Here is a 24,710-nt window from a genome sequence, read left to right on the forward strand (position 1 = left end):
ACCGTAAGCAAGGGAATGGACCGTGATCTGCGGCAGTGGAAGAGCAAACAAACTGAGGACTTTAGAGAGTTTTAATATCAAAGGGAATCAGCTTGGAGTGTAAAATGGTGCAATGCCATATCAGCTGTCCTGCCCCTCTTTGAACCAAAGCTTCTGCCTCAGATGCTTTACAATATCCTAGGGCACCATGCCAAGGGGAACTAGGAAGTTCAGGTTGTCCCAGATATTATTTGTGCTTCCAAAAATATCACTCTCTGGTCTTTATCCCTTTGCTTTGTGGGAACTTTTCAGCAGTACATTACTTCAAAGACATTTCATTGTGAGTAAAACATTTTGTGATTTACATGGTTATAAAGGAGGCTAAACAAATGCAAGTCTTTCTGGGAATATGATGAACGGTTAATAGCAGAATGAGCAAGATTAAAAGGAAATGTTATCTGACTTCAGAGCAATAATCCTGAGTTCCTAGGTCAGTGTAACACTCTTCCTCTTTAATATTCCGAGTGTGCAGGGTACAGACGCGTGTTGGGGTGACTGCATAATTCTCCCAATGTTACAGAATGCTGGGGCTTGCTTTGTGTTGATACAAGAGTGCAGCAATTGTCATTGTAATTGTATAAGAGGACAGACGCGTGCCTAGGGACAGACTGCTGGGGTTTCTATTCTGTTAGTAATCTCATTGTAATGTTCGGAGAGCTGTGGTGCTTTGCACCTGTTCCCCCTGGCCTCCCATTCAGGCCGGTGTCAGCACCAGAGAGCAATGCACTGTGCGCCAGCACCATCTGCTAGCCCGTGTTAAAGGGACTGTCCATCAAACTAGGGGTGGGGGGGGGGGGGGAGAGCACACACTCACAAGCACGCAGAGCACTGAGGACACAATAGTTTTCCATGTGGTACTGAAGGTTAACGGGCATCTCCATCAAAGCCGGCACAAGTCAATAAGCTTGTAGCTCCTCACTTCCACTGGGCTCCCACTACGTGGTGTCAGTACGCCTCGTAGTTTGTTTCCATGCCGAACCGGAGTTACTCAATTCTCAGCATCAGATTTTTATTTGTTCTCTTTTACTGGGAAAGGCACTGACTCTGGTTAACTTGTGGTTGCCACTGTTTTTGTTTGACTGGTTGTCCGTCCATGCATTGAGCACCAGCAATGGGAAGTGCAAGCACAATTCTTTGTCCGAACGAATGATTCTCCTGAATGTGGAGATCTGGGCTGACACGTGGCCTTTTCAATCCATCCAGCCAAAATTGTCCAAGATCACAGGTCGTTCCCCATTCTAGGACCCTGGCCCTGTTGTTTCGATACACTCTGGGCCTGGACCCTGCTGCCACATTCTGGCCCATCCCTGACCTTTTGAAATCAGCCCAGCACTTAAATCGATCTAACCTTACTCTCGATTTAGGTGGATGGGCTCCAAAACTCTTCTGCTCCGATTTTTCTCCGCTTCGCCCGCCCTGACTCCGTCTCGACCTTGCTCCGACTACCTCTCCTTAACCTCAACCTCACTCCAACTTTGCATCGCACCTGCATGCCTCAACCCTCGAGTCAGCCTCACCTTCACTCACTACTTCATTGTTTGCGGCGATCGTTTACCACAACTTTCTCAGAGAGAAATGTTACTAATAAAGTATTTCATTGTATTTCTTGCTTTATGAACCACCAGTAAGCTGTCACCTGCCTTCAGAAGCACCATCTTAAACTGGAAACCTTCCGTTCCGTCCATGGTTTATTGTCAGTAAAAATTTCCAAAACATTTTGAACAAATTTCCTCAGCCTCGCTCTTTGAAGATCATTCCTTTAGAATTATTATTATATAGAGGGAAACCTATTGGCACATTGATTTCACACTGTCTCCCTGTAGAACAATCCATTCAGACCCAATTCCCCAGAGCTCCTATGAGCCTACTCGATTTCCATTCAAATGTTCTGCTTAACTATTTCACTGGAAATTTGGGGTTCGATTCCTGCTGCTGTCTATGAGGAGTTTATACAATCTCCCTGTGACTGAGTGGGTTTCCCCACGAGTGCTCACTTTCCAAAGATGTACAGTTAGAGTTAGCAAGTTGTGAACATGCCGCATTGGCGCTGGAACCATGGCAACATGCGGGTTGCCCCCAGCACAACCCTCAGGCTGTGTTGGTCGTTGACGCAAAACAAGGTTTCGATGTACACGTGGCAAATGGAGCTAATCTCTTTTCATTCTTACATGCAGTAAAGACCAGGTCATAATGGAGTAAATAAATTTTCCTTGCATTCTCCCCTGTATGTTTCTGTAAATCATAGATCTGAACCTGAAAGTTAAATGCTGCCATCAGCCACGTATAGATAGTCAAAGAAGGTTCACAACTGTTTGCCAACTCTTCTAAAATACCAGGCCACTTACTCACTTGTAAAACAGATCATTTAACACCTCATTGGTCATGAACTTGAGAGTGGACTGCCTGAACACAAATCTGGAGTGAGATATTCTTCAGCCAAGGCCACCTTGACCCTCAGATGATGATTCCCTCTGGCAGTAGCTTTCTGTGACTGTGCCCCTGCTGCTGAAATAGTACTGCAGGTCACGACAAGTTTGTGCTTGTGTTGGACTGAACTTGGAGAAGCAACACAGAAGATCATAACATCAGAACAGTGAGCTGCTGCTCTTCCCTCTCATTGTCGCAGGAGAGATCTCTCTCTCCCTCGCTGGAGAGAAAGCCTGTCTGAGATACTGAAGTGCTGGCTATGTGCTGTAGATTTTGATGAACTCTGGATCAAAACCCCCTTTGGGGGCTTTTGCTCTTGCTTGCATATGGGAGGTGGGGGAGGGGTTCACTGCTTCTGGTGCAAGTGTACATTCATTGTGTACAGTTCTGGTCACCGAATTATAGGAAAGATATCAACAAAATAGAAAGAGTACAGAGCAGATTTACTAGAATGTTACCTGGGTTTCAGCACCTAAGTTACAGAGGAAGGTTGAACGAATTATGTCTTTATTCTTTGGAGCGTAGAAGGTTGAGGGGGGACTTGATAGAGGTATTTAAAATTATGAGGAGGATAGATAGAGTTGATGTGGATAGGCTTTTTCCATTGAGAGTAGGAGAGATTCACACAAGAGGACATGAGTTGAGAGTTAAGGGGCAAAAGTTTAGGGGTAACATGAGGGGAAACTTCTTTACTCAGAGAGTGGTAGCTGTGTGGAACGAGCTTCCAGTAGAAGTGGTAGAGGCAGGTTCGATATTGTCATTTAAAGTAAAATTGGATAGGTATATGGACAGGAAAGGAATGGAAGGTTATAGGCTGAGTGCAGGTCGGTGGGACTAGGTGAGAGTAAGCGTTCGTCACAGACTAGAAGGGCTGAGAAGGCCTGTTTCCGTGCTGTAATCGTTATATGGTTATAAGTGGAGGGAGAGGGGAGTGTGATGCTTCTGCTTCGGCTTGTGGGTGGAAGGGGTAGGGGGCTTTGGAGTTCTGATGTTACTATTATTCATTCTTTCAGGTTTCTTGTTTCACGGATGTCTGTGAAGAGTAAGAATTTCGGGTGGTATACTGTATACGTTCTCTGATATTAAATTGAACCACCTGAGTCAAAAGATTCTATAACAAAACGTTTAATGTTCTACCTTGGCACCTTTTACATCGGTACCATCAAGGAGCGGGAGGAGTTCTGGGTGAGGTATACAGTAAACTTGTTCATGCACTGGGGTGAAAAATACACAAGTAGGTTAGGAACAGAAATTGCTCACTTAGCTCTTCTAAAATCTTTGAGTCATTTATTGAGATAATAGCTGATTTGTGAGATGATCTTGAAGTCGCTTTGCATTACCTCCCCTGCATAATTTCCATTTATTAAACTTACTTCACAACTTCGCAATGCCATAAAGCATCTGAGAGCCAGGGATAACGTTTTGAAATGTAGTTGCTGTTATTACCTCACCAAAGAGTAAATGGGGTAAGAGAAAATTTGTTTTCTGTGTAGAATTGAATTGAAAAAAAGGAATGACAACTAGGACACAGGGAACTTGAGCAACAGACACAAATACTAAAGGAACTCAGCAAGTCAGGCAACATCTATGGAGAGGAATAAACAGTCGACGTCTTGAACTGAAACCTTTCATCAGGACTTGGAGAAATCTCTAGCTCATCTTCCAATGGTGCGACATTAAGAAAGAGCACACGTTGGCTTTGTGTTTCATCTAGTGAACAGCACCTCTGACAGTGCACAGCTGTAGTGGACTGTCAGTTTGGATTTTGTACATTCAGGGCCTCTGATGTCAGCCTTCAATCCACCATCTTCCAACGCAGACTGATAAAATGAAAACAGATAAGATCAATGTGAACAAGGTTAGTTACAGTACATGCAACGAAGAAATCTTAAGAGTTACTCAACCCTTGTGGCCTTCAAAGAAGGTGGTTATGAAAGAAACACTTCCAATTTATGTAAATAATTAAATGGAGATAATTTCTGAACACATTGCATAAGCCAAGATAGAATAGTGTAATCTCTAAAAAGTACACTGAGATCACAGTCAACCTCACCTCACATAAACAGTTGGAATAGCCTAACAGACACGATATTATGGTTCAAGACATTTGAATCAGTCAGGGATTTGGTGTTAGATTTGGGATGAAGTACACTTAAGCTAGCATGTCCTTAATTCAACAGCTATACATTGCCAATCTAATCGAACATTTCTGAGTTACCATGCACTGTTGCCTCATAGTTAACTGAACCTTATTAGATGTGCTGGATTGGTGTAGCACGAGGGTACTTCTGAGAATTGGATCTTGCCCCAACTTCATCTTCCTCCCAGCCCCACACTGCTGCAGGCTCCGTTAGCAGCTGAGCCCCGATTAGGCGTAACTGTTGTGTATTTCCAGCACCGGAAATCTGCAGCCCAGTGTTTTGTTCGGAGGATGGATTTGGGCCAGATTAGATTCCTGCTATGATTGAAAGCTGGGAGGAGACAAATTGAGTGTTTGATTGATGCAATGAGGAGGAATCAGGAGATTGACGGTTGCATAATACCAAGATGTCACTGGCGACTTACAGCGACGTTTTTCAGGCAGCTCACTAAACTACTAGATATACTTCTTCTGAATTGCTAGCATCACAATCTGTAGCCTATAATTCTCTTTAGGGAACATACTTTTGAATTGTTTAAGTTAACTCGAGACTACTAGACAGGTATATGGAGGAATTTAAAGTGGAGAGTTATATGGGAGGCAGGGTTTAAGGTTCAGCACGGCATTATGGGCTGAAGGGCCTTACTGTGCTGTATTGTTCTATGTTCTATGTTCTATGTTTTATGAGCTCCTGACGGGCTCAGCAAGCTTAATTCTCAGTAATGCAGGTATGACACTTTGAAGTGGACCATCATCAATGGTTCCTGAATCAGTGTGGATAACTTCACTCACCTCAACACTGAACTGGTTCCACAGTCTATGGACTCACTTTCAAGGACTGTACATCTCATGTTCTCAGAATTATTTTCTTTTTGTAGTTATATTTGCACAGTTTGTTTCCATTTGCACATAAGTTGTTTGTCAGTCTTCGTTTGCGTGCTGTTTTTCATTAATAATATTGCACATAATTGTTCTACTGTGAATACCTGCAAGAAAATGAATCTCAGGGTTGGGTATAGTGACATATACATAATGTAATAAATTTACTTTGACCTTTGAACTTTGGTGGCACGGGGTTGATAGGAAGGCAGGGGTGTGGGGAGAGAAATGGACATCTTTTACATGATGTCAGAATTGGTTTGGGGGAGGTGTAGGTAACGAGGGAGCCACAGATATTTGAATGAAGGTGCACAACGGTAACAAGGACGGTAGAGTCAGTGAGTGCCAGGTCAGGAATTCTCAAATGCTTAAGAAGATTTGTGGAATGGTCTCTTCTCCAGACGTTGGCATCATCTTTTCCGTATGCTACCAGAGCTCCCAATCAAGTGACTGGTAAAAGCTAAAACGAAACATCTTTGGAGTGATTTAATTCCCAATACACATGTAAAAACTTCACCTGAGCTTTTTTCCTGATGGCAGCTACCTCCGGGCATCACAGCTGTTTCATCAATGAGTCCACAGGCCGTGGAAGAAATCCCCCCAGAGGCTTCTAGGTGTAGCTTTGTCTGCTATAGTGAGGATAAAAAGAGAAACTGTAAAGGGGAAGAAAGTCACTCTGTGGATCACTACCCCTTCTCTGACATCCCACATACCCACACCCCCACCTTCACCCCAGCAGAGAACATATATAGAACGTACAACAGTATAGCAGACAAACAGGCTCTTTGGCCCACAATGCTCTGCCAATCTAATCATGCCAAAGTTACCAAATTAAGCTAATACCCTCTGCTTACACATGGTTCGTATCTCTCCATATTCATGTGTCTATCTAAGAGACTCTCAGAAGCCTGAGGTGGAGAGGTGGGCATTATCATAGCAGAGGATCTGTCCTGGGACCATTTCAAAGAAAGCATGGCATCACCTCTACTTTCTTACAAGTTTCCACAGATTCATAATGTATTCTAAAACTTCTGTTGATGCACCATGGTGAGTATCGTGACTGGTTGCACCTCAGCCTGGTATGGAAATGCCCAAGAATGGAAAAGCCTATAAAAAGTGATGAATACAGCCCAGCTCGTCACAGAAAAAGCCCTCCCCGCCAACGAGCACGTTGACTAAGAACCCTGCCGCAAGAAAGCAGCATCCGTTATCAAGAACCACCCGCCCCCCACCATCCAGTCCATACTCTCTTCTTGCTGCTGCCATTGGGAAGAAGGTACAGGAGCTTTAGGTCCCACACCACCAGGTTCAGGAACAGTTATTACCCGGCAACCATCAGGCTCCTGAACCAGCGTGGACAACTTCACTCACAACACTGAACTCAACCCATGGACTCTACAACTCATGTTTTCAACAATACTTATTCATTTAATGTCTGTTTGTTTGTTTGTATTTGCACAGTTCATCTTCTTTTGCACGCAGGTTGCTCATCAGTCTTTCCTTGCATGTAGTCTTTCATTGATTCTATTGCATTTCTTTGTTCTACTGTGAAAGCCTGCAAGAAAATGCATCTCAGGGTAACATATATGTACTTTGATGATAAGCTTACTTTGAACTTTGAGCCATCCTCTGGTAGCGCATTCCAGGCAGCCACCGCTCTCTGCGTTTTAAAAAAAATCTCCTTTGAACTTACTCCTTCTCACCTTAAATACATGCCCTCTAGTCGTGGACATTTTAATCCTGAGAATAAATAAAGATACTGGTTGTCTCCTCTGTCTGTGCCCCTCATTATTTTATAAACTATTTGATATCCCCTTAGCATCCACTGCTCCGAAAACAAAACCGCAAAACTAGGTTCTTCAAGTAGTCTGCTTAGAGTCCCGTTCCGCAATTGTCAGCATGTACCTGTGGTTGAAAATAACTTTAATATCTTACCAAAGCAGCTGTATGTCTAAAGCTGCTGATTTAACCAACTTATCCTGATTGTGGTGGTCACTTTCATATGGTTACTTTAAACTTTGTGTGTGTTCTCTGCAGTGAATGATGCAGGAGGGATAACTAGCAGTGCTGTAAGGAATCGATTGGTGAATAAAGTGCTCATATTCACCTGACTCATCGGTGCTTTTGTGTGTTAGAGGCTGCACCTATAACATCAAATTTCTATTGGTGAACAATGGAAATAGCCACGGGCTGGTATGAATGATAAAAAGATTAGATTTATTTGATATAGCTCAAAACATCAGTCATTTGTGTCAAAACAAATCAGCGAAGATTGTGCCGTGGGCAGCCATCAAGTTTCACCACACTCTGCTGCCAAAATAGCATGCCGACAATTTACTAACCCTAATCTGAACCCGTACGTCTTTGGATTGTGGGAGGGATCCGGAACACCTGAGGAAAGCCTTGGGGTCACGGGGAGAACGTACAGACTTCTTACAGACAGTGGCGGGAATTGAACCTTGAATGGCGATTGTTGCTAGCTATGCTACCATGTCGCCCACATGAAATGGATGTCTCATGCTGGGAAAGTTAGGATGGATTTCCAGGGACCGTGCCCATGCCAGGTTTTAAATCAGCTCAGAAATGATTGTGAATTCAATCTAGAAAATGAATGAATAATAATTTACAAATACATCAAATTTCTTACCGTGGAAATCTGAAACTAAAGCAGCAAAAACAAGTATCACCCAGCAGACTGGCAGCACGTTACAGAGTTAATATTTCAGGTGCATGAACTTTTATTCAGAAACGTACTGAAACTGATTTCTCAAACCAATCAATAATATTTCAGGTGCATGTCCTTTTCTTCAAAAACATACTGAAAGTGGTTTCTCAAACCAATCAATAATACCTCAGGTGCATGACCTTTTCTTCAGAAACATACTGAAACTGGTTTCTGAAACTGATCAATAATATTTCAGGTGCATGACCTTTTCTTCAGAAACGTACTGAAACTGGTTTCTGAAACTGATCAATAATATTTCAGGTGCATGAACTTTTATTCAGAAACGTACTGAAACTGGTTTCTCAAACCAATCAATAATACTTCAGGAGCATGTCCTTTTCTTCAAAAACATACTGAAACTGGTTTCTCAAACCAATCAATCTCGCAAAACCTTACTGATTCCAGAGTATTTGCCCAAAGACTGGTAAATGCACTACCTGGCCAAGAAAAAGGAAATGAGTTGTATTTATGCAGAACCAATGCTGAGAAAATCACGTGGAATTTACCATACAATGATTCACTTTAATGCATGGTTAACTGATATTAACAAACAAATATAGATCAGCCATTGAATAATTCACCACTGTGCAGGGGGAATTAAATATTGTGTGAAGTGTAATTTTCTGAATTCTCTCTAAAACCAAGGGAAACCACAAAATGAATTTTAGTAAAATCATTTCTTCAGCAAAAAAAAAACTCCTCAAATTGAGGGGCATTTTGCTTCAGTGAAAAGGGCCCCATTTGGAGTTTGCATTCTGGTAAACAGGTTTTATTTACAGTGTATGGAGCTCTGTGATGAAACTCTGGAAAGTCCCCCCCAAAATAACCTTTAAGTTTGTTCGAAGGCAGAGTCATGTTATTGACTGTCCTCCATAAGCACACCTCCCCACCTCCCACAGCCCTCTTCCTCAGCAAGACTGGGAGTCCGGGCTAGCCCAAATGCGGAATTAGTGCCGGGTTTAAAGCTGCCCTGCTGACTGGAGTCACATTTGCCTCCTCACTTGTCCAGGGTCTGATGGATGAGACAGCAGAGGAAACAAATCAGCAGATCAGCAGCACACGCAGCCTGTGATCCGCTTGCAGGTTTGGAGCACATTTCCCTCTTCAAGCCAGCGATTAACACACACAGCAGCTGCACAGCAAAAAAACAGCAGGAAAAGGCAGCCCTGTTTATATAACTTGGGCTTCACCCTCACTGTCGCTCCTGGGCCGATCATTCCACATCAAGAGCTTGCTCCTTTGACATGCAAAGTTTAACTCTCCTTAAGCCAAAACCCATAAGACACTTTAGGTTACACACAAGGGATCCTGCAGATGCTAGAAATCCAAAGAAACACACAAAGAACTCGGCACGACAGGCATCATCTGTGGAGGGGAATAAAGAGCGAACTTCTGGGCCGAGACCCTTCGTCAGAGGTGTATAAGGTGATGAGGGGCATTGATCGTGAGGGTAGTCAGAGGCTTTTTCCCAGGGCTGAAATGGTTGCCACAAGAGGACACAGGTTTAAGGTGCTGGGGAGTAGGTACAGAGGAGATGTCAAGGGTAAGTTTTTTACTCAGAGAGTGGTGAGTGCGTGGAATGGGCTGCTGGCAACGGTGGTGGAGGCGGATACGATAGGGTCTTTTAAGAGACTTATGGATGGGTACATGGAGCTTAGAAAAATAGAGGGCTATAGGTAAGCCTAGTAATTTCTAAGGTAGGGACATGTTCAGCACAAATTGGTGGGCCGAAGGGCCTGCATTGTGCCGTAGGCTTTCTATGTTCTATCAGGACTTAGGTTGTGTTTGCATAAGTGCACAGTTTGGCTCTTGTTTTGTCTTATATTTAGATAGATAGATATTTTATTGATCCCAAGGGAAATTACAGAGTCACAGTAGCATTACACGTGCACAGATATACAAATATTAGAAGAGAAGTAAGAAAGAATAAAAAACAAGTTACTTCAAACAGTCTAACAGGAGGGGGACATCACTTCTCCAGCTATAGGTTGACTCATTATAGAAGCCCCATTGCCAAGGGTAAGAATGACCTCATGTAGTGCTCTTTGAAGCAGCGTAGTTGTCATAGTCTATTACTGAAAGTGCTCCTCTGTTCAGCCAAGGTGGCATGCAGAGGGTGAGAAACATTGTCCAGAATTGCCAGGGTTTTCTGTAGGGTCCTTTGTTCTACCACAGCCTCCAGTGTGTCCAGTTTGACTCCTATAACAGAGCCAGTCTTTCTAATCAGTTTATTGAGCCTGTTGGCATCACCCGTGTTGATGCCATTGCCCCAGCACACCACCGCATAGATTGTACTGGTGACAACAGACCTTGATTTTCTCCTTCAGCTCCCTCTGTACGTTTCAATGCCTCCCTGTCTCCTAATCTAAAGGGTGTCTTTTTGTTGTTGTTTAAGATTGAGATTAGCTTTATTTGTCACATGTACAATGAAGCATTGCAAAATTGTCGTTGGTGTCAACAACCATCACAGTGCGAGGATGAGCTGGGCGCAGCCCGCAAGTGTACTCATGCCCGTAACTAACTAACCCTAACCCTTATGCATTTGGAATGTGCAAGGTTAATGGAGAACCCACACAGTCACGGGGAGAATGTACAAACTCTTCACAGACAGCCGCAAGAATTGAACCCTGATTGCTGGTGCTATAACGAGGCTGTTGATCAAGGATCCCATTGTCCCTTGGGCAGAAGATTCTGCTGTCGACTGATGTCCACACCTGTCAAAGGAGACAGGACCCAAAGCATACACCGTGGATAGAAGGTTTGAGGCAGTGGAAATAGGTCCCACAGTAACTTTCAACCGGGAATACTGAAATGGGAACGTGCGCTGTCCAACAGGGAACAATCCATGGTGAGGAATCAATTATCTCTTTCAAAGAATGGGCTTTCTTCTGTGTTTCTACCATTGCTTAAGCACAAGATGTCAGCTGCGGCTCAGTGAGTAGCACTCCCAGCTTGAGACTGTGGTGGAAAAGGGAAAGAGGAAAACCACAGACCAGTCAGCCTGATGTCAGTCAAGGGGAAAATGGAAGTGGCACTTTAGACTTTTAAAAGGTTTGGGCAAGGCCAGCATGGATTTATGGAAAGGAGACTAAGCTCGACAGCTCTGGAGGTTGTAACTAACAGAATAGGTGAAGGACAAGCATTTGGTGTGGAAGCCTTTGATAAGGCTTTTAAAAAGCAAGTTAGGATTAGGGATAACATACTGACATGGACTGAAGATTTGTTAGTTGGCAGGAAACCGAGTCATTTTGTGGTTAGGTAGTTGTGACGCTGTAAAAATTGGTACTGAGGCCACAGCTGTTCACTTTGTGCATCAATGATTTTGGTAAAGGGAGAGCCAATATATCTAAGGTTGCCAAAGATGGTGGCAGTGTGGATGTGAGGAAAATGCTGAGAGTTCAGGCAGATATGAATAGGGAAGCCATGGAAGATGGAATGCAGAAAAAATAAATGTGAGGTCAAAAATCTTTTAATAAATAGAGTGTATCTTGTAAAAATAATATTGGTGTTCAGAAGTGTCATTGTAAACAAGTTAAAGTGGACGTACAGGAGGGAGTTGGGAAGTTGAAAGGTATATGGAAACATCAACGCCTTTGAACAGAAAATCCTACAAAATGTAGTGGGCATGGCCCAGTCCATCACAAGTAAAGCCTTCCCCACCACTGAGCACATCTACATGAAGCTTTGTCCCAGGAAAGCAGCATCCATTATCAGTGAACCCCACCGGACAAGTCACACTCTCTCCTCGCTACTGCCGTCAGGGGGAAGGGACAGGAGCTTCAGGACTCACACCACCAGGTTCAGGTACAGTTACTACCCCTCACCCATCAGACTCTTGAACCAAAGGGGATAACTTCACTCAGCTTCACATGCCCATCACTGAACACAACGTATAGACTCACTTTCAAGGACTCTTCATCTCATGTTCTCGATACCTATTGCTTATTAATTAGTATTAAGACAGCTTGTTGTTGTCTTTTACACATTGGCTGAACGCCCAGTTGGTGCAGTCTTGCATCGATTCTATAAAGGTTATTATTTTATTAGGGATTTATTGAATATGCCTGCAAGGAAATGATCCTCAGGGTTGTATATGGCGACATGTATGTACTTTGTTAATAAATTTATTTTGAAATTTGAATATTGGCCTTTATTGCAAGTAGGCTTCAGCACAAGTTGTTGCACTGCAGTTGTACACAGCCCAGGTGTGACCAACTGGAGACATTATGCATAGGCCTGGTTTCTCACCAAAGTAAGGATATACTTAACGAAGGATGACCAGGTTAATTCCTGAGATGCCAGATTTGTTCTAGGAGGGAGGATTGGATTGTTTCTACGCTGGACTGCAGTGCTGACTACGGTGATGGCTGGTTTTGCACCCATGCTCTTGCAATGTTTACTTGGCTTTGGAATGGACTGTGGCTGTTTCCCGCTCCAGCTGCGGCAAGGCCTGGCTTAGCTTCCTTCATAAAACTCCAGTTCTGAAGCTACTTGTTTGTTTTTGCTGTTTGTGCAATTTGTGTTTTTTTTTCTCTCTATCTCTCTGTGCATTGGGTTTTTGACTTTTTTTTGGCGTGTTCTTTTGAGGTTTCTTTGTTTCGTGGCTGCCTGCAAGGAGACAAATCTCGAGGCTGCATAACGGACACATGCTTTGATAATAAATGTGCTTTGAACTTATACTCTTCTGAGTTGAGAAAAACAAAAGAACTTAGTGAACCAACTGTTGCAGTTGAAGGCTGGTGGATCCCCAGGGTGAGTGAGCTGTCAGCAGGTGATGGGCAGGTCCTTGGGCCCGGGGGTCTAATCAGAAACCCCAGGCCTGCGAATCTCCTAGGGTAGTCAAAGGTCTAAAACATGTGTGTCCCTGTCCAAATCTGGGTCCACTGGAGGCTGAAGGATATGGACTGTCTTGGGGCAGAGGATTCGGGGGAGGAACGGGGGCTTCTTTTGCTGCTGGTTTTTGTGTTGTGTTCTATGTTGTCCTGGTGGGCATTGTGAACACGTTATTTTGGCGCCAGAACGTGTGGCACCATTTGGGGGCTGCCCCCCCCCCCGGCACACCCTTGAGTGTGTTGATTGTTGGCGCAAATGGCACGTTTCACTATATGTTTCGATGTACATGTGATAAAATAAACTTGAATCTTGAAAGATGCAAAATTCTCACTGGTTCTTGACAGGCCAGATGCAAGACTGATGGTTCTCTTGTCTGGGGTGCCTAGTGTCAGCAGTCGCAGGTTTGTCCTTTCAGAACTGTGCTGAGAAGTTTCTTCATCTAGAGTGTGAAAAATACTTGGTATCTCCACCAAGATATTCTGAGTCATTCAGTAGATTAATGAAACTGAGATTGATAGATTTTGTAGCTATTCGGGAAAGCAAGGGATGTAGTGGTAGTGCAGGGAAGTAGTACAGGGTTAATAGCTCATTCAAAATCATTGTGAATATCAAGGCATGCACAAGAGGCCAAGTGGTCTATTTCTTATGTTGTTATGAGACATGACCTTAAAAATCTAGGTGGACGGTTCAGTATGGTGCTGACAGCACGTAGCATGTCCTGCATCATCGTTACACAAACTGATGTTACCAGTGCTGACAGTTCTGCCTTCTTTATCACGTTTGCTCGCCAGCTTTGCTCTCATGTATTCCTGGAGATTTCATCACATGACTTCCATCCACCCTCTTGGCAAACAGCCATTTTCCCACGTCCATTCCTTCAGGAAACTGGATAAATAAAAGGGAAAGGAAGTGAACCAAATATATTGCCGCAAAGAATTTTTTTTTCACTAGAACTGCTTGCAGAGTGAGCACTTAATTAAACTATAATTACTGGAGAACCTTGGGGTTAAGAATTCCAGCGTTTGCCACTGATTTCAGCTCTGATTCCTCAGAGGAGGAAAAATAGCTGAAACTGGGAATAGTTTTCAAAGATCACAGCTTAATTATCATTTGTGGAGCTATTTCTTAACATTTTGTAGACACAAGGAACTGCAGATTCTGGAATCTGGAAGAAAAATCAGATTGTGAGACATCCATAGGCAGCATCTGTCGTAAACACAAGAAATTCTGCAGCTGCTGGAAAGCCAAAGGTACTTAGAGAAAATGCTGGAGGAACTCAGCTGGTCATGCAGCTTCGATGGAAATGAGCCGAGACCCTTCCTCAGTTCTGGAAAGGAAAGGGGAAGATGTCAGAATAAAAAGGAGTGGGGAGAGGAAGAAGGAGAACTAAAAGGCGATAGGTGAAGCCACGTGGGTAGGAAAGATAAAGGCCCGTCATATGAAGGTGGGTGGAAGGAGTAGAAGCTGGAAGCCAGGTGAGGGGGAGTGTCGGTGGGTGGGGCAGGGGGATGAAGTGAGAAGTTGGGAGGTGATTGGTGGAAAAGGTAAAGGCCTGAGAAAGGAGGAATCTGATAAGAGAGGAGAGTGGACGGTAGGAGAAAGGACAGGTGGAGGGGATCCAGGGGGAGGTGATAGGCAGGCGAGAAGAGGTAAGAGGCCAGAGTGGGGAACAGAAGAAAAGGGAAGTCACCCAAGTTTTTTACTGGAAAGAGAAATCGATATTCATGCCATCAGGTTGGAGGCTATCCAAACGGAGGTGTTGCTCCTCCACCCTGAGAAAGACCTCATCATGACACAAGATGAGTCCATGGACCAACATGTCAGAATGGGAATGGGAATCGGAATTAAAATGGCATCTGTTTTTGGTGTCCAGATGAAGGGTCTCAACCCGAAAAGTCAATTTCCTTCCATAGATGCTGCCTCTCTTGCTGAGTTCCTGCAACAGACTTTTTTTTTGCTTAATATTTTATATGTGGGTCTTCCCCCTCTTTTAACGTCCTTCCCACTTAGCCAGAGCACCTTGGAGGCTTGGAGGGCTAAGTCATCCTCAAACGGGGCCGTGGTTCAGATCATTATCCTGCATTTGGGTTCCAGCCGTGATGTCACACTGAGGCAGGGAAGGGGTGTTTCTACTGACTGCACCACACAGAAGTCACCTAAGAAAAGAAAGTCCTTCAAAGTTTTTAATCCAAATGAACATGCCTCGGTCAACAGGTATCCTTCAAGCAATATCCAGCTGAGGTATCTGCTCATTATCCGCCAGCTGTTTATAAAACATCTCCATCTCACACACACTTCACGGTTGTTTGCACGACTTGATTTGGATCCATAATAGAACCATTATTAGAGACGAATTTGGCTGCTGAATTTCTTCCATTAAAACCACCTTGACTTCCAAAAGAGATTGTTGCTTTGTGTAGCTCGTTCATTTGTCCTGAGATTCTGACTCTGTAAGATATTCTACCTCAACTTTAACAATCTGCCATTTAAATAGAGGAGACCTGTTCAACTATTTGTCGCCTCCTCTTTGTTGCTAAGGACCCACCAGCTTTGGTCACTGGGCTGCTGCTCACGGACGACTCTTGTGTTTGTGTATAAAATGGAGGCCAAGTCGTCGTACCAGGTAGCTCAGTGGAGATGAACTATGCAGATGGTTCACCATTGCTGCAGAGAGAACAGGTGTGTGGTAACTCACTCACTCACTCACTCACTCACGCACTCAGGTCTTCAATCTAGGCTAATTGTTCCCACCCTCTTCTCCTGTCCCAAATAAATGTGCAGCAAAGTGTCCTGGTGATTCACAGAACTGCTGCCTGTAGACATACAGCATGAGACCATAAGGCCATCAGGCATGGGAGCAGAATTAGGCCATTCAGCCCATTAGTCTGCACCGCCATTCCATCACAGGTAATTTATTATCCCTCTCAACCCTATTCTCCTGCATTCTCCCTGTAATTTTTGATAGCCTTACTAATCAAGAACCTATCAACCCCTGTTTTAAATATACCCAGTGACCTGGCCTCCACATAAGGATAACACATATTCATCAGCTTCTGGCCAAAGAAATTCCTCCTCATCTCTACTCTAAAGAGGCATCCTTCTATTCTGAGGCTGCGCCCTCTGGTCCTAGACTCAGAGCAGCCAACCAATGATGAGAGAAGGTCGGTGACATTAAGAGATAAAATGTATGAACTGTGGCCATTATTAGACCACAGAATTGGTCATGATCCAAGAGAATTTGTTCTTGCCTCGTGGGGAGGAATAATGTTGGTGTGGAGCAGTAGTCCTTCCACTCACTCTGCTTCTCTCCCAATGCCAAAGGCATGGGGGAGACTTGGCTGTGTTTAAAGATTTTATTGTGTTACTAAGAGACTGAGGGGAGGAAGAAATCTGAAAGAGCTCTAGAGTCGGACAGCCAGCCTGCTGCCAAGGTGCTGACTGGATGTCGTAGCCCCAGTGACAGATGCCTTCCCTTTGAGGCCTACAGTGCGCTGGGGAAATAACGAGCTCCACTCGATAAGCATGCAGCCAAAGAACAAAGCAGAGTCCCACCAGCACCTGCTGAGTATGAAATTCTGTCTGCCATTACTTTACCACTGATTATTATAAACTCTTTTTTTTGCAGAGATGCAGATCCTCCTAATGAACAAATAAAGTGTTGGATTAGAAAGAAAGAAAGACTTTTGGATGAAAAGATGGCCTGCACAATATAATTGTCACATTTTCTACAACTTTTTTTCATAACCACCCTGCTTGGGGGATCTTCCCAATATGTTTTGAATACTTTACTCATTGAGGGAGGCAGGACCCCCTCCCTCATGAGTAAAGCATTCAAAACATATTGAACATACTAAACTTTGGTCTGTTAAAATCAGGCTGATGTTTTCCTTCAAATATAGCTCAGCTGGAACCCTTTCCCCTATAATCCTCCCCTCCCTCAGCTCTGCATTGAAGGCTGACTGTAGTGTAGTGATTAGCACAACACCTTACAGTATAGGCAGCGTGGTTCAGTTCCTGCTGCTGACATTCTCCCCGTGATCACATGGGTTTCCTCCAGGTGCTCCGGTTTCCTCCCACAATCCAAAGACGTACCGGTCGGTAGATTAGTGGTCATTGTAAATTGTCTCACGATTAGGCTAGGATTAAATCAGGGGATTGTTGGGCGGTGTGGCTCGAAGGGCTGGGAGGACTTATTCCCCACTGTATCTAAATAAATAAATCAATAACGGAAACACACCTACAATTTGAGCTCATAATATGCAGTTTCAGGGAAATTGTGAGGAGGTGCTGCGTTGTTAGATGGCCTATTTTTTTCTGGTAAAATGTTAAACCAAACTTCCCATATTGGCCAGTCAGGTTGAGGATTAAATATACATATTGCTACTGAAGACGTTTTAAATAAAAATATTTTGCAAAAAACTAACCAATGCTGCAGACTAGTGCTACTAATTCTGGCCTTGTGCAAACCTTCTAAATTTTCAATGTTAAAATTGGAGATGATGACTTTTTAATGTAAACTCCTACATAAAACAGTGCTGATGAAGGGATTTAGCCCAAAACATCGACTGTTCTTTCCTCTCTATAGATGCTCCCTAGGTTTCTCCAGCATATTGTGTTTGCCCTTCCGGATTTCCAGCATCTGCACAATCTCTTGTGTTTATGATCTAAATTATTGCCTTCCTGGAATAGCAAGCTGACTGTGCCAACTATTGAGTTAAGTCAAAATAGTGGGAACAAAGGTCCCTGATTTCCATTTAAACAGCTTTCTTGTGAATCCTCCTCACGCTTCTCACCATGGTGACTGTATTAAAACAAAGATTAGAAATTCCAACCCTGATTTAATTCCAATTAGTTGAAGGCAGTGTTGGTGCAGGCAAGACTGTATTTGCAAAAGGCACCAGAATGTAGGAGGAAACTGAGCAATGATATTGTTTGGTCCGATAAAAGTCCTAAGTTTTAGAGTCTAGTTTGTGCTGAGGTGTTTGAGCGACCACAGTTGAACTGAGCGCCCCCAGCAAGAGGGAGAAATTGGCCAGGATATCAGTCCCCATTTGGTATTTGCTGGAGTGGACACCAGACAGGATTTGGATTTTGTAGCGACATCATTGACAGGGGTGTGCGTGGAGTGTCTGGGGAAGGGGTAGCAGCTGTGGTGTCTATTCGGGGGCAACTCGCTCACCTTTTGCCCCCGTTGGACATTCGGCTCTCACCCGTGGCTACTTGCATGTGGCAGTGGCCACAATTTGGCACACCTCTTCAACAAGGGGGCTAAACCAGCCAGCAGGTCTCATAGCCCACTGATGTAGGGACATGCCTGTCCTAGCATGCAAAGCATGTTCCAATAGACTGGGCAGATGAGATCTGCAGAGAGATCCAATGGCCAGGCAGGCAGTTCTGCAACACTTTGTAGAGATCGAAGGGCATGGCAAGGCACAGAAGAAGTAAAGGACATCCACTGCAACCAAGGAAGACTTCATTTGTTGCAACTACTTGTACCACTGAATCTGGACTTCTGAGGTCGAGAGACTGGAGCTGCCCAAGTGCAGTAACCTCTCCACTTTAAAAACTCTCCCGCACTGGTTTCAAAATGGTCATAGCTGGCTATGACGGCAACCAATCATTGGCATCAATTTGTACTTAAACAGTAATTGTGAAGGTGCAGACATAAAGAAAGCACCACTTGGAGCAAAGACCAAGGAAATGGGGCAGAAAGGAAGGAAGCAAAACTGAGAGCAGAGGGAATGTGACCCAGAGGAAATGGTTTACTTTATTGTTGAACATAAGAGCAGAAAATGCTGAAAATAATCAGCAATTTGGGCAACATCTTTGGAAAGAAAAAGAGAATAACATTTCTGAGCCATTCCAATCTGGAACATTAACTCTTGTGTCTCCTTCCACAGAGGCTGCTCGACCTGCTGATTGTTTCCAGCATTCTCTGTTTTTATCTCAGATTTCCATCTTTTGATTTTTAGTTAATTACTTTATTGTCTGCTGCAATGTCATAGAGACTTGAAAGAATATGCATGCTTTGCCCCAGTAGCTGGGAGGATTCAATCAGTCAGCTGCTGAGAACTAAAACTAGATTTTTAATCGGGGATTTATTTGAGATTAGAACAGTGTTGAGCAGAGAAGGTCAGCTAGGCTGGACGCACAAGAGGCTGCGGAGTATAAAAGCTGGAGCAAAAGGAGAAGAGGACGTAGGAATACTTTAAAGAAAACTCACAGTGGAGTAGGAGAATAGATTCACAAGAACTTGTGGATGTTAGAATCTGGTGCAGTCCTGATGCAGAGGGTCTTGACCTGACCTGACATTGCAGATGCTGAGTGACACACAAAATGCTGAAGGAACTCAGCAGGTCAGGCAGCATCTATGGAGGGAAACTAACAGTAAACGTTTCGGGCCAAGACTCTTCGTCAGGACTTTTGCGGATGCTGCTTGACGTGCTGCATTCTTCCAGCAATATATCTATTACTTCATTGATAAAGTATCACCGAGTGATCATTGTTGCCAGTGCAGATATTTCACTTCCAGCCGTAGTGCCCATACTTTGACTTTGAATTTTCAAAATAATTTTACCCGGCCAGATGTTAAGAAAATGATGACACGTTCCTTTATATCTGCAGAAAGTTGTACAGCTTTTGAAGAACTTTTGAAATGTAGTCATTACTGCAATGTAGGGAACCAGCAAGAAATTTGCACTTAGCAATGTTACAATGACCTGACAACCTGTTAATTGAGGAACGAATATTGACCAGTACAGGAGACTCTGGTTTATAATAATCTGTGGGATCTCTTATATCAAAAGGAGTCTTTCCAAATACAGTCAGTGGCCACTTTATTAGAAACCTCTTGGTTATATGAGTTACTGTCAGCTTGTAACAGTCTGGATATTCTCCTCTGACAAGGCATTTTCGGCAACAGGCTGCTGCTCTGCATTTTTTTTCAAACACAAGAAAATCTGCAAATGCTGGAAATCCAAAGCAACACAAACAAAATGCTGGAGGAATTCAGCAGGCCAGGCAGCATCTATGGAAATGAATAGTCAACATTTCGGACTGAGATCCTTCTTCAGGACATAATTCTCTTTAAAAATGTTTTGTTTGTTTTCGCACTATTCTCTGTAAACTCTAGAGACTGCTGTCTGGGATTATCCTAGGGTATTGGCAGACACTCAAACCTCCCCTTTTGGCACCAACAATCATCCCACTGTAAAATTCTGATGTTTGGTCTGAACAGCAACTGCACCTTTTGACCATTGAGTTGCTTCCAGATGACTAGGTATTTGCATTAACCTAATAATGGTGGCCACTGATGTAACACAAGAGGCCTATATTTTGTTGTTAGGTCCTTGAGGGGGATTTGAACGTTTAACCCTATGACTCAGAGGCAAGAGCACTACCAACTGAGCCAGAGCTGACATTTCAAGTAATACATCACAGTACCCTTCTGTTTCCTGGGCTTTGGAATTGTTTTCGTCCGCTGAATAATGTAACCCACGCTGATAATCAATGGCATCTCATTGGCAAGTGTATTACAACCTGACTGACTCGTAATTCTCTAACCTCTAATGATTCCCTGATTGGGAGGTCATGCTTAGCCTAAAGCCATGGAGCTATTTAAGTCATCATTGTGTTTCCTCGGCATTACTCATTAGTCCCCATTAGTGACTGTTTGTCAGAGAGTCACACTGCTTTATCACAAGGCAGGGAGACTGAGCACAACCTCATCACGCCTCTCACTGCGGTTACATGCACTGTTGCTTCAAGGGCTAACAAGGTTGGCTTTCATTTGGCACCAGACCCAGTCATTGATGGCTATCGATGCATGGTATTTGCATCCGTCCTTCCCACGATGACTTTTGTCAGGGTTTGCTGGTCCAGGCAGACTGGCGTGCTCAACCACTGCTCTAGCAGGGTCAGAGCACACAGCTTGATCGAGAATGGTTTCCTGACTCTGATCCTAAGCTCAGTATAGACCCAGCTGTACTTCCAAAACACTTCAGCAAAGAGTCCAAACCCTGCAGGCTCTGTCTTTGTCAGAGGTAAGAACTATAAAAGAATGACATTTATATAGTTCTGGTAAAGAGCCCTCGACATGAAACTTTAACTCTGTTTCTCTTGCTTGTTGCCCGACTTGTGGTGCGTTTTCTGTTAATATACCAGAAATGTATATAGCATCTTTTTCAGTCTTGGGTGGTCAGAGAACATTTTGCAGCCAATGAAGCAACTTTCAACATGTGATTATTATTGCAATGCAAAAAACACAGTGGCTGGTTTCTGCACAATAAATTCCCACAAACATCCATTGGGTATATTATAAAATAAAACACAGGTGGTGCTGGAGGAACTCATAAGCGGCAGGCAGCCTCTATGAAGGGCATGTTTCAAGTCAAGATCTTTCCTCCAGGCGTTTTTTGTGTTTTGCTCCAGATTTCACCATCTGCGGTCTCCTCCGTCTCCAGGCGTTTTATTTTGTTGATTGAAGGATAAAGATTGGTCACACCACTGAAAGAGCTCCCTTGCTGTTTATTGAAACAGCACTCTCTGGGTCAGTTTGCATCAATCTGAGAGGTCAGAACGAGTCCCAGTTTAACATGCAACTGCAGTTGTGGAATGTGTGGCAAGGAAAGGGTTAAGAATATTTGCAGCTGAAAGAACTGGGCCATTCGAAGAATAAGCTCACCTTTACACAGTACGAAGCACCTGGAACATGAGCAGACCAAAGATGGTAATAAAGGATGCACATTCTAACTACTGTACAGGCCAACAGCATGTGACTTTTATTGGTTATTAAGCCTGTAAGAATGCATCTTGATTAGCGTTCTGTGTACGCGAACAGGGATTGGAAGGCGCATAAGATTTCAGTTGGGCAATAGCTGTGTAAAATTGACAATTCTTTTTTTCTTTTTTTAAAATTTAAAAAAATATTAAAACATCTTTAATCTGCAAAAATCACAAATACAACCCGAGAAAGCAAGAATAGAGGTTACTGGATAAGGAGACCTTCGTCTGGCAGATTCACAGCACGCCCCTAAGGGAAGCTTCAGTGTTCTAGGAAGCATGTCTGACCAAACTGGCATTTCCTAACAACCACACTTACCGTCGTGCTGACGCATAACCACTAACAATGAGTTGTCCTGCGTGCAAGAAAACTGGACGTCTGAACAGGTGACAGGCAAGTTTGTCAGGGTCCTTCCAAAGGAAAAAAAAAGCACCCGAAGGTTCAGATGACATTACTTGCATCTTGAATGCTATAAGAACATACAAGACTCTTCACAGCATTGAACATGGGTCTATCTTAATGCATGATTTTTCTTTAAAAAAAGAGCTAATGGATGGTGGTTGGGGTGGGGGGGGGGGCAGGGAAAAAATTAAAAATTATTTCTACAAAAATACCTCAGATCTCGAATCAATGGACTTAGGTACAGCTGAGACCTAAAACTGACAATTCTGAACTGAAGTTTAGAGCGGTTCGGAGACGGGGCTGAACTGTTCCCCTCGTGCACAAGTAAATGGCGAATGATTGAGAATGAATGCTACCTGTCTAGTTGACCAGCACTGACCCAACCCCAGTTCGACACTGGGGATGAGTTTGCCGAGGAACTCAGGAGATTCTGCTAGAAGTGCTGAGCAACACACAGAGAATTCTGGAGGAACTCAGCATCTATGGAGGGAAAATGAACAACTGACGCTTCATCAGGTCTCGGCCAAAAATGCTGATCGCTGGGTTCCCTCCTTGCCTGAGCAGCTGAGTTCTTCCAGCAACGCATGGGGAGAAATGCTGGGGGGAGCGGTGGGAGTGGAGCGCCTCAGCGCTTCAGGTGGAGTGCTGCGGTCAGGGCTGGTGTGTCGGTCTGGGCTTGTGTGCTCAAAGCAGATCATCAATTCGCAAGCCTCCAACTTGGTGGTGAAAGGGTTACTCTCTGAGCCCCAGCTGAACACCGAAACAACTGGATCATCAACATTCTGCTCACAGAGCTTCGACTGGCCCCTCTCTGTGTCCATATGGGCTGCTCCATGCCTGCCAGCCCCAGCTCGCTGCCAACACTTCCAAGTTTTTCTACGAAATATGGGAGGCAGTTTCAGAAAACCACCCATGTTAGCATTGCTGTGCTTATTTTGTTTAATAGCAAGCCACAAAACTAAGTAAAGCAAAAATTCAGATTTTTTTTGTTGTCGGTGAGTCTCACTGAAAGCAAAACTCTGACACAGTGTAGGGCCTCTTGCTGCCCTTGCAGGTTCTTATAGACAACATCACTGTATTCCCACACAGAGCCAAGTCCCAGTTTCCACTGAAATTTAAACACACAGAGACTCTTCTCATCTTGAAGACAGACGTGCAATCCACGAATAACTAGTTTACACAGAAAGTGAGTTCTCTGAATGAAAGCATGCATTTCAGTTCATAACTTCGCTGGACTCGTGAGCCAAAGTTATCTAACTGTTCTTGGTGTGGAGCATCACGCAATAAATGACCCTGGTGCTCCCGATTTCTGTGTAAAAATCGTTCTCCAGTGATCTCTGCTGGAAAGTAAACACTTGGTATTAACTAGGGATGGGTTCTGCTTTAGTTATGAGGCGCTTTGTTGTTGATTTGACGGCGCTGTCATTGTGAATCAGAAAATAACTTCATTTATTTAGCTATACAGCGTGAAGGAGGGCCTTCGAGCTCTTTGAGCCATGACAGCCCAGCAAACCCCCAACAAGCCTGAATAACCCTAACCTAATCATGGGACAATGAGCAATTAACCTACCCGGTACAGTCTTTAGACTGTGGGAGGAAACCCGAGCACCGGGGGAGACCTACGCATTCTACAGGGATGACTCCTTACAGAACGGTGCCAGAACTGAACTCTGAACTCCAGAACGCCCAGAGCTGTGATAGTGTCACACTAACTGCCACGCTGCCGTGGCACCCAACGGGTAAAAGATAACTAGGCTGCGTCCACATCAGCGGCTGAATATTCATTAGCCTGTTTGCTCACGGGTTCTGCCGAAAAGCCCACTTCAAACTAGTTCTTGGGCTACCAAAAGTTTGGAAATGTGCTACTGTCACCTGAAGTGTGATCTGGGTACGTGGCTAGAGCCAGGTGTGGTGTCAGACGAGTTTGGAATGTGAGGTGGGAGGCATATTTCTTAATTAATTAATTAAGTAAGCAATTCCTTGTTTGCAAAATGAGTTGGCTGTTTCAGTTTATTAAAAACATGTTATAAATGTGTCTCAATCACTGAAAGAATTAAATAACACGGGTAAAAATAACTACAGTGACAGGAAAAGCAGAGATTACAGAACCATATAGGACTCTGTAAACCTGAACTACCCCTGCATTCATCGATAATGTTACTCTTCAATTTATTGATTTATTTATTTAGATACGATGCAGCACAGACCCTTCCAGTCCTTCGCGCTGCGTCACCAAGCAACCCCTGATTTAATTACAGGACCATTGACAATGGCCAATTAACCTACCACTGGGTATGTCTTTGGTCTGTGGAAGGAAACTGGAGCACTCAGAGGAAACCTACATGGTCATGGGGAGAACGTACAAGCTCCTTACAGGCAGCAGCAGGGGTTGAACCTGGCTCTCCTGTACTGTCAAATATTGTGCTAACGACTACGCTACCGTGCCGGCCCAATTTGGAGGTGGGGGGGGGGTAGTTGGTGGT

General features: G+C 43.9%; 1 protein-coding gene and 1 long non-coding RNA gene across 7 annotated transcripts in view; one reads left to right on the forward strand and one right to left on the reverse strand.

The window, feature by feature from the left end:
• Window positions 1-240: 240 nt before the first annotated feature.
• Window positions 241-24,710, forward strand: part of LOC132406073 (neurolysin, mitochondrial-like) — a 70,103-nt gene continuing 45,633 nt past the window's right edge. For 5 of the 6 annotated variants that reach the window (XR_009516053.1, XR_009516052.1, XR_009516056.1 and 2 more), the window contains exon 1: window positions 20,818-21,085. The gene's annotated coding sequence lies outside the window, so the exon portion shown is untranslated. Of the gene's footprint in view, window positions 320-20,817; window positions 21,086-24,710 lie in introns of those variants that run through there. The other variant, XR_009516054.1, reaches the window with a different exon arrangement.
• Window positions 3,643-10,078, reverse strand: LOC132406074 (uncharacterized). Its single transcript, XR_009516057.1, has 3 exons — window positions 6,003-10,078; window positions 5,399-5,592; window positions 3,643-4,286 (listed from the first exon to the last, which is right to left on the reverse strand). It is a non-coding gene; the product is annotated as an uncharacterized LOC132406074 (long non-coding RNA).

The sequence above is a fragment of the Hypanus sabinus genome, chromosome 16 (assembly GCF_030144855.1).
Source record: "Hypanus sabinus isolate sHypSab1 chromosome 16, sHypSab1.hap1, whole genome shotgun sequence".
NCBI lineage: Eukaryota > Metazoa > Chordata > Chondrichthyes > Myliobatiformes > Dasyatidae > Hypanus > Hypanus sabinus.